The sequence below is a fragment of the Vicia villosa genome, linkage group LG5 (genome assembly GCF_029867415.1).
Source record: "Vicia villosa cultivar HV-30 ecotype Madison, WI linkage group LG5, Vvil1.0, whole genome shotgun sequence".
NCBI classification, from domain to species: Eukaryota; Viridiplantae; Streptophyta; class Magnoliopsida; order Fabales; family Fabaceae; genus Vicia; species Vicia villosa.
The window spans coordinates 137,049,620-137,062,660 of record NC_081184.1 but is presented as its reverse complement, the minus strand read 5'-3'; positions in this window follow the sequence as shown (position 1 = coordinate 137,062,660).

Sequence of the window (13,041 nt, the reverse complement as noted above, 5' to 3'; positions counted from 1 at the left end):
TATTATTCTTTTTGATTTATGGCAAAAAGGGTGAGAAGTGAAAATATTTTGATATAACAGTTATGGACTAAGTCTCAAACATTTTAATAAAACATATCTTCAAATTCTGATAGTTATAGGAAAAGTATATTATCACTCAAAGGATCAAGAAAGTAATGGCTGGAACATTATCACTAAGGACAACATATGTATTTTTGGAAAGTATATTAAATCTCAATTCACCAACCATCCAAAGCAAGTATATGTGTCTCCAACGGATCTCTAAACCAAGTCTATATAAAGGGGACTATGAAGATGGATCAAAAAACATCTCTTAAGCAAGTAATCATAAGAGCGCTAAAAAACATTTCATATTATTTTATCTCTTAAATTCTTGTGCTATAATTTTGTGCAAACAATTTAGGGGTGTTCGCAGTGCGGTTTGGGCGGTTATGACGTAAAAAATCACCTGAACTGCAAGAGGAAAAGTGTGTGGTTCGGCTTGGTTCGGTTGATTTTTAGAAATAAAACTGAAGCAAACCAAACCAAACTAATGTGGTTTAGATTGGTTCGGTTTTTTTTAACAAAAATTTATTGAACCATACATACACATATTGATGACAACATAACTTTATATTTAGTCATTCATGCGTTATCAAATAACAACAAAGTTTATCATATTTGAATAACAATTTTCCATTTAATATACAAAAATAATATTAGATGAAAGTGGAATTAAAAACTTAAAATAGTAGCATAAAATAATATCAAAAACATTATAATGAAATAGAAAAATAGAGGAGATGAAATATTATAGAAGATGAAAAAGAAAGAGCAGAAGAGATGCGATTAGATAAGAAGAGGAACATTAAAACGTAATTGGAAGAGAGAACAGTAGAATAAAAATAATAAGATGAAAAAGAAAGAACTTAAGAGATGAAAGACTAGAAAAGAATATGTGATATGTATTTGGAAAAGACGGTGAGAAGAAGGTGCAATACCGCTAGGAGAGATTTGAGAAGACTTAGACTGAAACCTTAAGTGTGAGGAAGAGAAAATCATTATAATCGTAAGACTAAGGCACAATAGGTTTGAGTTTGGATTTGATATAAGTTAATTGAATTTTAGGGGTTTGTAACATAACGCGGTTTGGTTTATAAAATACAAACCACAAACTGAACCGAACCGCGCAGTTTGTTAAAAAATGGCCCAAACAAATTCGAACCAAATGCGGTTTTTTGTGGTTTCGGTTTGGTTTGGTTTTGCGGTTTTCTATTAGGCCGATTTGGTTTTGAACACTCTTAGTAATCATCATAGTTGTGATACAACTTATTAGAAGCATTTGTAAACACGTTAAGTAATTGTTTTAAAATTGTTTATTCCTTGAGAAACTAAGTTGTGGTTTGATCTTAAGAAAACTTTGACGGTTACCTTCGTGATTTGTAATCAATTCTTAATTAGTGGATTAAGACCTCGTTAAGAGAGGTGAAGTCACCTTGGTAGGGTGGGCTAGAGTAACTTTGATTTCAAGCAAACCAGGATAACCAAACGTGTTATTTTGTTTTAATTTTTAAAAACCCAAATTCAAACCCCCTTCTTGTGTTTTTTTTATCCTTCAACGTATGCGTGCATTGATTACCCTCCATAAAAATGAGAGTGACAAAGACATTCATAAGTCTCATTTCAACTTTACAATTCAACCATTTGGTATGAATGCATTAAGGCACCATAAAAAATCTTGCATATCAATTAAAATAGAAGATGAATAAGTTTTTAGCTAGATTTTTGACCAACCAAATTAAGATGCAATATTAATGACTTTAATAACACCAAGAAGCTCATCTTGAAAGGAAGAATTTCACTTTGATTTCTCAACAAAAGCATAAAAAAATGGGTAGTGGTATTCCTAAACAACCCTCCAGAGGTAGCAGAAGAAGATGAAAATGATTCGTCTTTGTTGCACTTGACCATGAATTAAAGGGTGGATGCCACAAAACCTCAATGATCTTATGAGCTTTTGGAATATGAATACGTAGTTTGAATTGTTTGATGATTGTGAAGTCTTTTATGGATGAGTTTGAAGCTTTATTGGTTATGTTGCCTGTGAAAGAAACCTTTGCATGAATAAGATTCAAATCATTATTCTAATGCAATATATGATTGTGAAATCTTGCTTGCTTGCACCACCATGTTGCATTGACTGCCCCCATTTCTGTCACATAACAACATAATGTCCAAAATGTTACACCTAGTTTTTAGCCCCATAGTGGAGAAGAACCAATGCCAAAGCTTGACGGAAAGAGGACAAGGGAGGAATAAATGCTTAGTGGATTCCTGATTCCTTAGACAGAGACTACACATGGATGGGACACTGCAACCTCTGAATGACAAATTTTCACCAGTAAGCATGTTTTGATGATAAAGTCCCCCACAGAGTGAAAGCTTTTGAATAAGGTATGTCAATATTCTATAAGTTCTTGGTCCAAGCAAAAGTCATAAGCTTCTTTTATAGTCGTGATGCTTAAGGTGGAATGGATCAAAATGTTATAGTCCTCTACCAAATCCAAAGGCAAGTGAATCTGAAAGGCAAGTAAAGGCATTTTAAAATATGTTGGAGAATATGCTCAGGGAAGGTATGAGCACGTTCTTGCAGGAACTTTGACACAACACTACCCAAGTTGAACATTTTGATGTTTTGGATGGCATTGATAAGGGGATGCCTATGCTCGAGGAAGGTCGAAGCACCTTCTTGTAGAAAATTTTCAAAATTAGCCTGGTATTTTGAAACATAACCATGTTGTCTTAGCTTAAACAATTGAGTTTGATGGTTTCATATGTTGAGAAACCAAAACGTAATCCAAGAGACCTTGAAAAGTATTACAATCAGTTAATTGGTGGTTTTGTAACATCCACTTATGCTAACCTATGGAATCCCCTTTCAATTAAAACATAATCACGGGTAAATGATTTTCTGAAAACATGTTATAAAAAACAAAAATAAATCCTTGAAATAATCACTCTAAAGGACTAGTTCCATCAAAAAAACACATCTCAACTTTGGATGTTCTAAAGTAGGGTTGTTGGATATTGTTATTTTTAAGAAATGAGGCAAATAAGTGAGTTTGTTGAGTGTAATGTGGTTGAGATGAGCTAGGTGGAAAAGCTGTAACAGTTGAGTGTGCAAAGTGTAAGGTAGGTGGGAGTTAGGAAAACGAGAGTGGAAGTTGTGTTTGTGGAGTGAATAAGTTAATAGTGGGTATGTTTCCCCTTGTGTGGCAAGGGAGAGGGGGTATAAGTATACGAATAAGTGGGAAATAAGTGTTCATGATGATATTTTCACGGCCAGTAGGATTCACATGTGAAGAAGGTATATTTGCATAAACTTTGTTATACGATGAAGATGCTACAATGAAAGCAAATTGTTGAGTAATGAGGGAGGTGAATGCTGCAAATTTAACTTCTATGCGTTCATCAATACTGCTATTCAACTAATCCAACTGCGTATAATGGTTCTTATTGTTGTTTTATAGATGGTCCAATTGTATGTAAGTGGTTTGGTTGTTGAATTCTATGGTTGAAATAACATTGTAGAGAAATTGAAATAACATTGCTAAGACCACTAATGAGTCCAACCGTCATCCATCCGTGAACATATCTGATAGTATTTTTCTTACCATATTAGTTTATTGAAAGAAAAGAAAAATTAAAAGAGCACAAAATGTAGCTGTAAAAAAATCTAAGCAAATATTTGTTGGGAATTGCTTAAGGCACCCTATTGATTGCTACCACACCCTCGTGTAAAACAAAAAATACACCCTGAATCTGGAGATGCATCTCCGGACGCACCATTAACACATTCATTCTTGAATTAGACCCTAAGGATAAACAAAAAGAAAATATGGAGATGCATCTCCCTGTAAAATATGGAGATGCATCTCCAGACGTTTTTTAATCAAAAGGCATCAAACCCTTTCTCCATCCTCACTTCTCATAATACTTTCTCAAACTTTCAACCTCTCTTATCTCAAAATATCTCAACTCACATTCTCTCAAAATTATTCAACTCACTTAAAATATTCTTTCATTAACATCAAATCAATCAAAGAGCTTATTCAACATCAAACTTAGCTCACATTTGGTAAGTTTTTTTCTTTCTATATTCATTTGTAGAGATTGAGCATTAGGTTATGTAATAGGTAGTTTTGATATGTCATTTACATGATCAATGTGTTTGATAGGTAGTTTTAATGATCAATGCTTTATTTTGGATGTTAGCATGGACTGCATTTCCGTTATTAACGTGTTTATGAGTTATGGAACATTACAGAGATGCATCTCCAGCATTGTCCAACATTTTGTTTCCTAGAATCAGGAGACACATCTCTAGAATTTATCTATCTCCATTTTTTTTCTTGACCTCTTTGTGTTTCATCTGTGTAATGCTTGTGTGGTTTACTTTTATGCATTATGGATGATAGATTGAGGAATAACAAAGTTGTGCATCACCACTACGCCAAATTTGGCTTTTAGCAGCACCCCTACGAAAGCGCTTTTAGGAAAAGCGCTGGCATAGGCTTCGCTAAAGACAAAATTAAAAAACACGCTAAAAAAGCGCTCTAATAGTGGGGGGGTATGAAAGCGCTTTTAAGAAGCGCTCTGGTAGGGGGGGTTATGAGAGCGCTTTTCAAAAGCGCTCTGGTAGGGGGGGGTACGAAAGCGCTTTACAAAAGCGCTCTGGTAGGTGGGGGGAACGTGGGGGGAACGAAAGCGCTTTTCAAAAGCGCTCTGGTAGGGGTGTTTAATGAGAGCGCTTTTTGTCAAAAGCGCTGGTATAGCCCAGGCTATGAGAGCGCTTTCCAGAAGCGCTTTAGTAGCCTTATTACTAAAATTAAAACCAAAAACACGCTTCTACTGTTTCTCACTTTCTCTCTTTCTTTTTCTCTCTGCACGCGAACCAGAAACCCCACCCCTCACCGTCGCCGGTCCTCCGTCAACCTTATCGGTCCTCCGTCAACCTTATCGGTCCTCCGTCCACCACCATCGCGCGAACTTCTTCTCCTCCGTCCACCACCATCGTTTCGTCTCCGTCTCTTCTCCTCTGGTAGCAACTTGCTTTGCGCCACCCAGGTATCACACTTCTCATAGCTTTTAACAAAACCCTAGATGTATCAATGTATCCTTGTGATTCTGAATTTGATGGAATGCTCTTTTCTTAAGGCCTTTGATATATATATATATATATATATATATATATATATATATATATATATATATACATAATATTTCTGTTAGCAATTGCCTAGTTCCAGAAACGTGTGATTTTAGGTGATAGGGTTTGTTCCAGAAACTTCTAAGTGATAGGGTTTTGAGTTCTGTTGAACTGTGAAATGGTGGCTGTTGGATTGTTTGGGGTCTGCTTGTATGGTTTTCACAAAATATAAATTTAACCTCTTCTTATCTTTTGAGTTCTGTTCCATAGAGAGGCTCTTATTCTTAATTTGTGGTCTCCATTTATGTCCTTAGCCTCTTCTTATCTTAGTACAATTGAAATTGTGAGTCTCTTGTTATCTTAGTAGAATTGAAATTGTGAGTAAAGTTTCTTGACTGTTGTATAAGATAGTGGAGGAGGTGCAATATTTCTCTACCAATGATGATATATGTAGTGGATTTTGAGGCATGTCGGTATATACATACGTGTAAAGTTATATAACTAGCTAGTGGCATAACCGATGGCCATCATATATTTGGGCATAAAACTGAATATAAATTAAATGATATAAAAATGAATATATAATAGTATCAGTATGAACATAATTAAAAATGAAACATCTCATGAAACAGAGACCAGCACTAAAATCATACCATTCCCTCCATATGCCATAAAACTCACATTACAGACAGTTTTTCATTCATTAGAATTCACATGAAGTTATCCTACAATATTTCTTAATTTAGTGAAAAGGTAGTTACTACGAAGTTTCTAAGAAATAGCGCAGTTTCTAACTGTTACTACGAACTATTTGATGAATACATATCTGGAAGTTTGAGATGGACAATACTGCACCAAACAGTATTATGCATATATATAAACTATATAATATATAATATATATTATATATTATATACTTTTATTTATATATAATAACAACAACAATAACCCTAGCTAGTACATACATAGCTATATAGATTTTGGAATTTGATAAAATATATATTATATACTTTTATTTAACTGCATCATGAGCTATTCACCCATTCTTATTATAATCATACATTGAATTGAATTTCTTGTATAGGTCTGACTGGATTGATAACTTTGGATCTCTTTGGAGCTCGTATCATTGACTCTGGTACTACATATTTAGGAGTATGTACACACATCAAACTATTGTTGATTTCCTTTGTTCAATCGATTTTGTCTTGGTGGTTACTAACTTTGTGAATTTGCTATAGGGGTAACTTGTGTATAGTGAAAGTTTGATCGTTTCCCAGCCTAGTTCGACGTTTGGCGTTTTCTTGAGTTCGGTAACATCCGAGGTAAATTTCTTTCTCAAATTACTGGTATTATGATGAATTTGTCTGAAATTGTGTGATTATATATGTTACGTTTTATACTTTGCGTTTTGACAGAAACACATTAGTTTTATGTGTTTAGAGAGTTAATATAGGAGGTACTTACTAACTTTGTGAATTGAATTCGCCATAGGGGTTACTTGTGAAGAGTGGAAGTTTGACCGTTGTTGTTTAGCTTAATTAAGACATGGATAAGACATGGATGAATTCAAACCGATTGTCGAAAGAGTACGAGAAAGGGGTATGGGAATTTGTTGAGTTTGCGGTTGCGAACTCCAAAGACCCGCTTCGAATGCCGTGTCCTTGCTTGGGTTGCTGTTATGCCGGGGGTAAGGTTAACGGGAATCAGTTGGGATCTCATTTACTACGGTTTGGAATTGATAGAAGTTATACATGTTGGACAATGCATGGTGAGAAAAGTACCGGGAATGCTGGGTCGAGGTGTAATAGGAAGTATGCTTCAAACGACGATTGCACAGACACATACGATTGTGATCGTGTCGAAGAGATTGCAGAAGCGCTGGAAGAAGATCTAGCGGATTGTCCCAAAATGTTTGAGAGGTTGGTAAGCGATGCAGAGAAACCGTTGTATGATGGTTGTTCAAAATTCACAAGATTGTCTGCGGTGTTAAAGTTGTACAACTTAAAGGCGGACAATGGATGGTCGGATAAAAGTTTCACAGAGTTATTAGCCCTTATGAAAGATATGCTACCAGAGGATAATGTTCTTCCCAATCGAACGTATGAAGCCAAAAAGATGTTGTCTTCTATTGGAATGAGCTATGATAAGATACACGCATGTCCAAACGATTGCGTTTTGTTTCGAAACGAGTATGCAGCGTTGAATGAGTGTCCTAAATGTGGTGCCCCTCGATATAAGAAAAAGTTGTCTCCTGCTAAAGTCTTATGGTATTTTCCTATAATTCCGAGATTTAGACGCATGTATCGTAGTGAGACCGATTCAAGACACTTGACTTGGCATGCAGATGAAAGAATTATTGATGGAAAGTTGCGACATCCGGCAGACTCACCACAATGGAGTAAAGTTGATACTGAATATCCTGAATTTGGAAAAGAAGCAAGAAACCTTCGGTTGTCATTGTCTACTGATGGAATGAACCCGCATGGTATTCAAAGTATCTCGCATAGCACATGGCCTGTGATTCTTATGATTTATAACTTACCTCCGTGGCTATGTATGAAGCGTAAGTACATGATGTTATCTATGCTAATTTCTGGGCCTAAACAACCAGGGAATGACATAGACGTATACTTGGCACCCTTAATCGAAGATTTAAAGTTTTTGTGGGAGAGAGGTGTGGAGGTTTACGATGGGTATAGGAAAGAAAGTTTCAACTTGAGGGCGATGTTGTTTGGAACAATTAATGATTTTCCAGCATACGGAAATCTATCCGGGTACAGCAACAAGGGTCAAAAGGCGTGTCCTGTTTGTGAAGATGAAACCGATACGACACGATTGGCGCTTTGTCAGAAGAATGTCTTTCTCGGCCATCGTAGATTCTTAAATTCTAATCATCACTACCGTGGGTGGAGAAAAGCATTCAATGGAGAGGCCGAACATCGTACAGCCCCGCCTTTTTTGTCAGGTGATCAAATTTTTGAAAAGGTGAAAGATGTGAGCACTCAGTTTGGCAAGCCTTTTGCACATTCAATTGTCAAGGGTGGGTGGAAGAAGAAGTCAATTTTCTTTGAACTTCCATATTGGAAGTCGTTGTACGTAAGACATTTCCTGGATGTTATGCATATTGAAAAAAATGTATTTGACAGCGTTATAGGTACGCTACTCAATATACAAGGAAAGTCTAAGGATGGCGTTAACATAAGGAATGACATGGTAAACATGGGGATGAGAACTGAATTGGGGCCCGTGACGAAAGGAAGACGAACATATCTGCCACCTGCTGTTTACACTCTATCTAGAAAGGAGAAGAAAACATTGTGTAAGTTCCTCAGTGAAGTAAAAGTTCCAGAAGGCTACTCTTCAGATATTAGAAGACTTGTGTCCATGAAAGACCTCAAGTTAAAGAGTTTGAAGACGCATGATTGCCATGTTATAATGGAACATTTTTTACCAATAGGTATACGTTCTATTCTGCCAGAAAAAGTAAGAAGCGCAATAACTAAGCTGTGTTTCTTCTTCAGGTCTATTTGCAGTAAGGTGGTCGATCCCGCGATCTTACCAACATTGCAAAATGAGATAGTTGTTACTTTATGTGATCTTGAAATGTATTTTCCTCCCTCGTTTTTTGACATAATGGTTCATCTAGTCGTTCATCTTGTGAAAGAGACACAACTGTGCGGACCAGCTTATATGAGATGGATGTACCCTGCTGAACGTTATATGAAAATATTAAAAGGGTACGTGAAAAACAGAAGTCGACCGGAGGGTTGTATTGCCGAGCGATACGTTGCTGAAGAAGCGGTTGAGTTTTGTACTGAATATCTGTCAAATGTTCAATCAATTGGACTCCCCAAATCTCATATTGTCGAAAAAAAAGAAGGAAAAAGGCTAATTGGAAATAAAGTTGTGACAGTATCAATGGTCGAACGGGATCAAGTGCACTTGTATGTTCTGCACAATGAGATTGAGGTTGAGCCGTTTGTTGAAATGCACAAAGTTGTTCTCCGAGATTTAAATCCAAATAGAAATGAGAACTGGATAGTACGAGAGCACAATCGAAGTTTCATACCGTGGTTTAGAGATCATATTTATTCAAAGTATCGTTCAGATCCTGCTTCAGTAACAGAAAGGTTGAGATGTTTAGCCTATGGTCCATCTATAATTGTACTTTCTTATAGCGCATACGCAATTAATGGATACACATTTTATACCAAAGAACAGGATGATAAAAGTATTATGCAAAATAGTGGTGTTACCTTGGTAGCTGAAGCTATGCACATATCAAGTGCGAATGACTTAAATCCGAAATTTGCAAATTTGTCATATTTTGGGGTTATCGAGCGCATTTTGGTGTTTGATTACGCGAAGTTTCAGATTCCTATATTTGGTTGCAAGTGGGTTGAAAATAATAGTGGCGTACGAATGGATAAGTCAGGATTTTTGCAAGTGGATCTCAATAGGGTAGGGTACAAAGATGAGCCTTTCATTCTAGCCTCTCAAGCTAAACAAGTGTTCTATGTCAATGATCCGACAAGTACGAAATGGTCTATAGTGCTTTTATCTAACAAAATAGTTGATGAAAAAATTGAAGATCAAGGTGATATTGGTGTTGGCATTGAATCTTGTACAAGAAACGATCAAAATGAGAATGAATCTTGTATTAGAAATGATCATAATGAGGGTATTTGGATCAATCCAACCGTCCGCATTGTTAAGAGACGCGTAGTACACAAACCTACCAAGAAAAGAAAGAGACGTTAGTGATAAAGGTAATAGTATACATAGTCCGACTAATTTGTTTTATTCAATTTGGTGCATATTCTCGTTTTGTACATAACTTTTGAACCATGTATCCGCTTGTTGACTTCTTTACATGTAACTATACTATTTTGACGATTCCGGAGCTGCTCATGCACTTATCTTTACATTTCGGGACTATTTTTTTATCGGTTTTGCTTCTGCCCGTAATCAAAAGTCGGGCTTAGGGTCTGAATTTCGGAAAACCGACTTTGTTTTTGAGTCCGTGGCGACGTTTTACCATAGCCATGTAAATTTCGTTCAATTCCGATAACTTTCTTTTTTTACGCTTATTTTGATTTGTACCGATTTCGTTTCCGATTTACTTGTACATGCATGGTTTGACTTCCATTTGACTTGTATAGATTGTTAGCTTATTAATAGTGTACTAATGTGCTTTAGTTTGTTTGATACATGTTCAATGGCTTCAGATAGAGATGCTCCACCTGAAAACCCACCTGAAAACTTACAAGAAAACTCACAAGAAAGAGTTGCTTCGGATACAAATGCTCCACCTGATACTGAAGCAAAAGAGGTTGCACGAGGCATCACTATTATGAGGGATATCATACGACATAGAGACCAAGGATTAGTATACCGATTGGAATGGAATTCTGATAAACAACCAATTGGTCCTAATTCTGCAAAGTTGACAAGTTATATTGGTACACTTGTCCGTATGCATATTCCAGTCTCCATAGCTACCTGGAAATCGAAGACGAAAAATTTAGAATTGGAGGAGAAAAAACAAGCGATTTGGGAAGAGCTTCGGGTATATATCATATATGGTTAATTGTTGTTATTATCTTGACGATAAATTGTTTAAATTATTTATACTAACACACTATGCGTACGTTTTTTTGCAGAGGACTTTTGAGATACCAGATGAACGTAAAAGCTACATACTTAGTTTGGCCGGCAAGAGATATAGAGGGTGGAAAAGTTTTTTGACAAACACCTATCTTAAGGATAAAGATGGAAAATTTCTTGAAGATGCACCGGGACGGCCAACAAAGTATGCGACCTTCATTGATGAAGCAGATTGGGCTGAGTTTGTAAAGCAAAGAGATGAAGCTTTTCAGAAAAAGAGTGCCACGAATAGGGAGAGAGCATCCAAACCCGCGTATCCATACAAAAAAGGGCGTTTGGGATATGCACGCTTAGAGGATAAAATTGTAAGTAAATAGAAATTCGATTTAATTAATTGTCTACATGTGCATGTTTTAATTGACGATTTTATCGTTTGTGTCAATGCATAGTTGGAGGAGACTAAAAGTGAGGAAGCTTCACTTCCTGTACATGTGTTGTGGAAGGAAGCTCGTGTGGGCAAGAATCACGCTGTCGATCCCGATGTTCAGAGAGTTTATACTGAATGTGTAAGTATAATACTGTGTCTTTAATTAAATCAAATGTTTTTTAATATATAAATGACTTTTTATCTCCACTAATAATTATTTAAATGTAAATGAATTACAGGAGACCTTGTCGCAATCGGCATCCACCGGTGAGGAGAGCGTACTTAGTAGAGTACTAGATGCTCCCGAGTATCCCGGTCGGGTGAGGGGTAAGGGTCATGGTGTGACTCCAACCTCTTTTTATAAGAGTTCTAGGAGAAGATCAAATCTTACCAATGAAGAAGTGTTGCAAAAGTTGCAGGAATTGCAAGCACAGGTCTCTGAATTGCAAAGAGATAAAGATATGTATATGAGAGAAAAGTGCAACACTTCATCGGTGAGAGAAACTAGTGATAAGGCTAGTATCAACTATCAAAAGAAATTTCCCGAGGTAATTATAAGTTTTTTTCCTTACAAACTGTTCTATTTTATTAATGATAATGACTTTATATTTACTTTTGGTTTAGGGCATTTCATCTTGCCAACTATACTTATCGGAACCGAATTATCGACTAGTTGGCAAGGGAAAAGTGCACAACACTTCGGGAGATTTACTTCACCACAGACCGCTCCCGGATGGACACCTGAAAGTATCGGTGGATGTTGTATTAGATCGTGATGCGATTCTACCGGTACCTGACATGGTCTCAGAGACGACATTGCTGCGAGATGCAATAGGATCGTTTGTTGCATGGCCCTCGGAGCTCATTACCATTAGTGATGAGGTAAATTGAAAACGATTATGAATCATTTAGTTTTCGAATGTCAATTCTAAACCGTTTATTAATTATGTTTTACATTTTATTTTTAGACTGCTCCTATAAAACCCGCAATTAAGGGTAAAGGGATTTTACAGGAGGAGGAGTCTGTTGCATCGCTAAAAGAGGTACATTTAAAGTGTTAATATATAATCTGAATCAAAATATGCATGATTTTATATTTTACCTAACTTATATGATTTTTAGGCATCCGCTCGGGAGTCACAACAAGTGACGCAGCAGGTTCGTAGCGTACCACCCAGTGGTCCTCCGAAGCAAGCGGCAAGAAAAGGCGGTGCTTTTGTGCCTCGATACCGGGCGACACTCGCAACAATGGTTGATATGTCCGATATGAAGGATGGTGCTTTACGGGAAATCGATATGGATGAAAGTGTCTTCGGTATTGAGTTCAAGTCACATATTACAATTGACGACTTGCAAGAGATTTTTAACCAGGATCAACTAGGCGTCAGTAATATACAATCATACATCCGGTAATATTCACTCATCCGATATATTATTTAATTAGTCCCACAATATAATTTATTTACACTTTTCAATGAAAAGAATCTAATGTTTATTATGTTTTTATTTAAGGTTGTTGTATGACAGAGTGTTGCGCGGGACTGCATTGTCTAACAGATTCCGGTTCGTGTCTTCCGCCCATTGCAGCGGAATGGAAATTGTTTCGGATCCGGAATCTGTTAGACAGCGCTTAGTCGATAGATTCATGTCCACCGGCAATACAGAATGTCTGCATCTTTGGGCGTATAATACCCGACCAGTAGGGTTAGTTTCTCATTCTTTATTCATCTAATCTCTGTTTCTTTAGTGTATAGCAATATTTTCATATAACCTATTGTTTTAATTTATAGAGCACACTGGTTGCTGCTTGCTATCA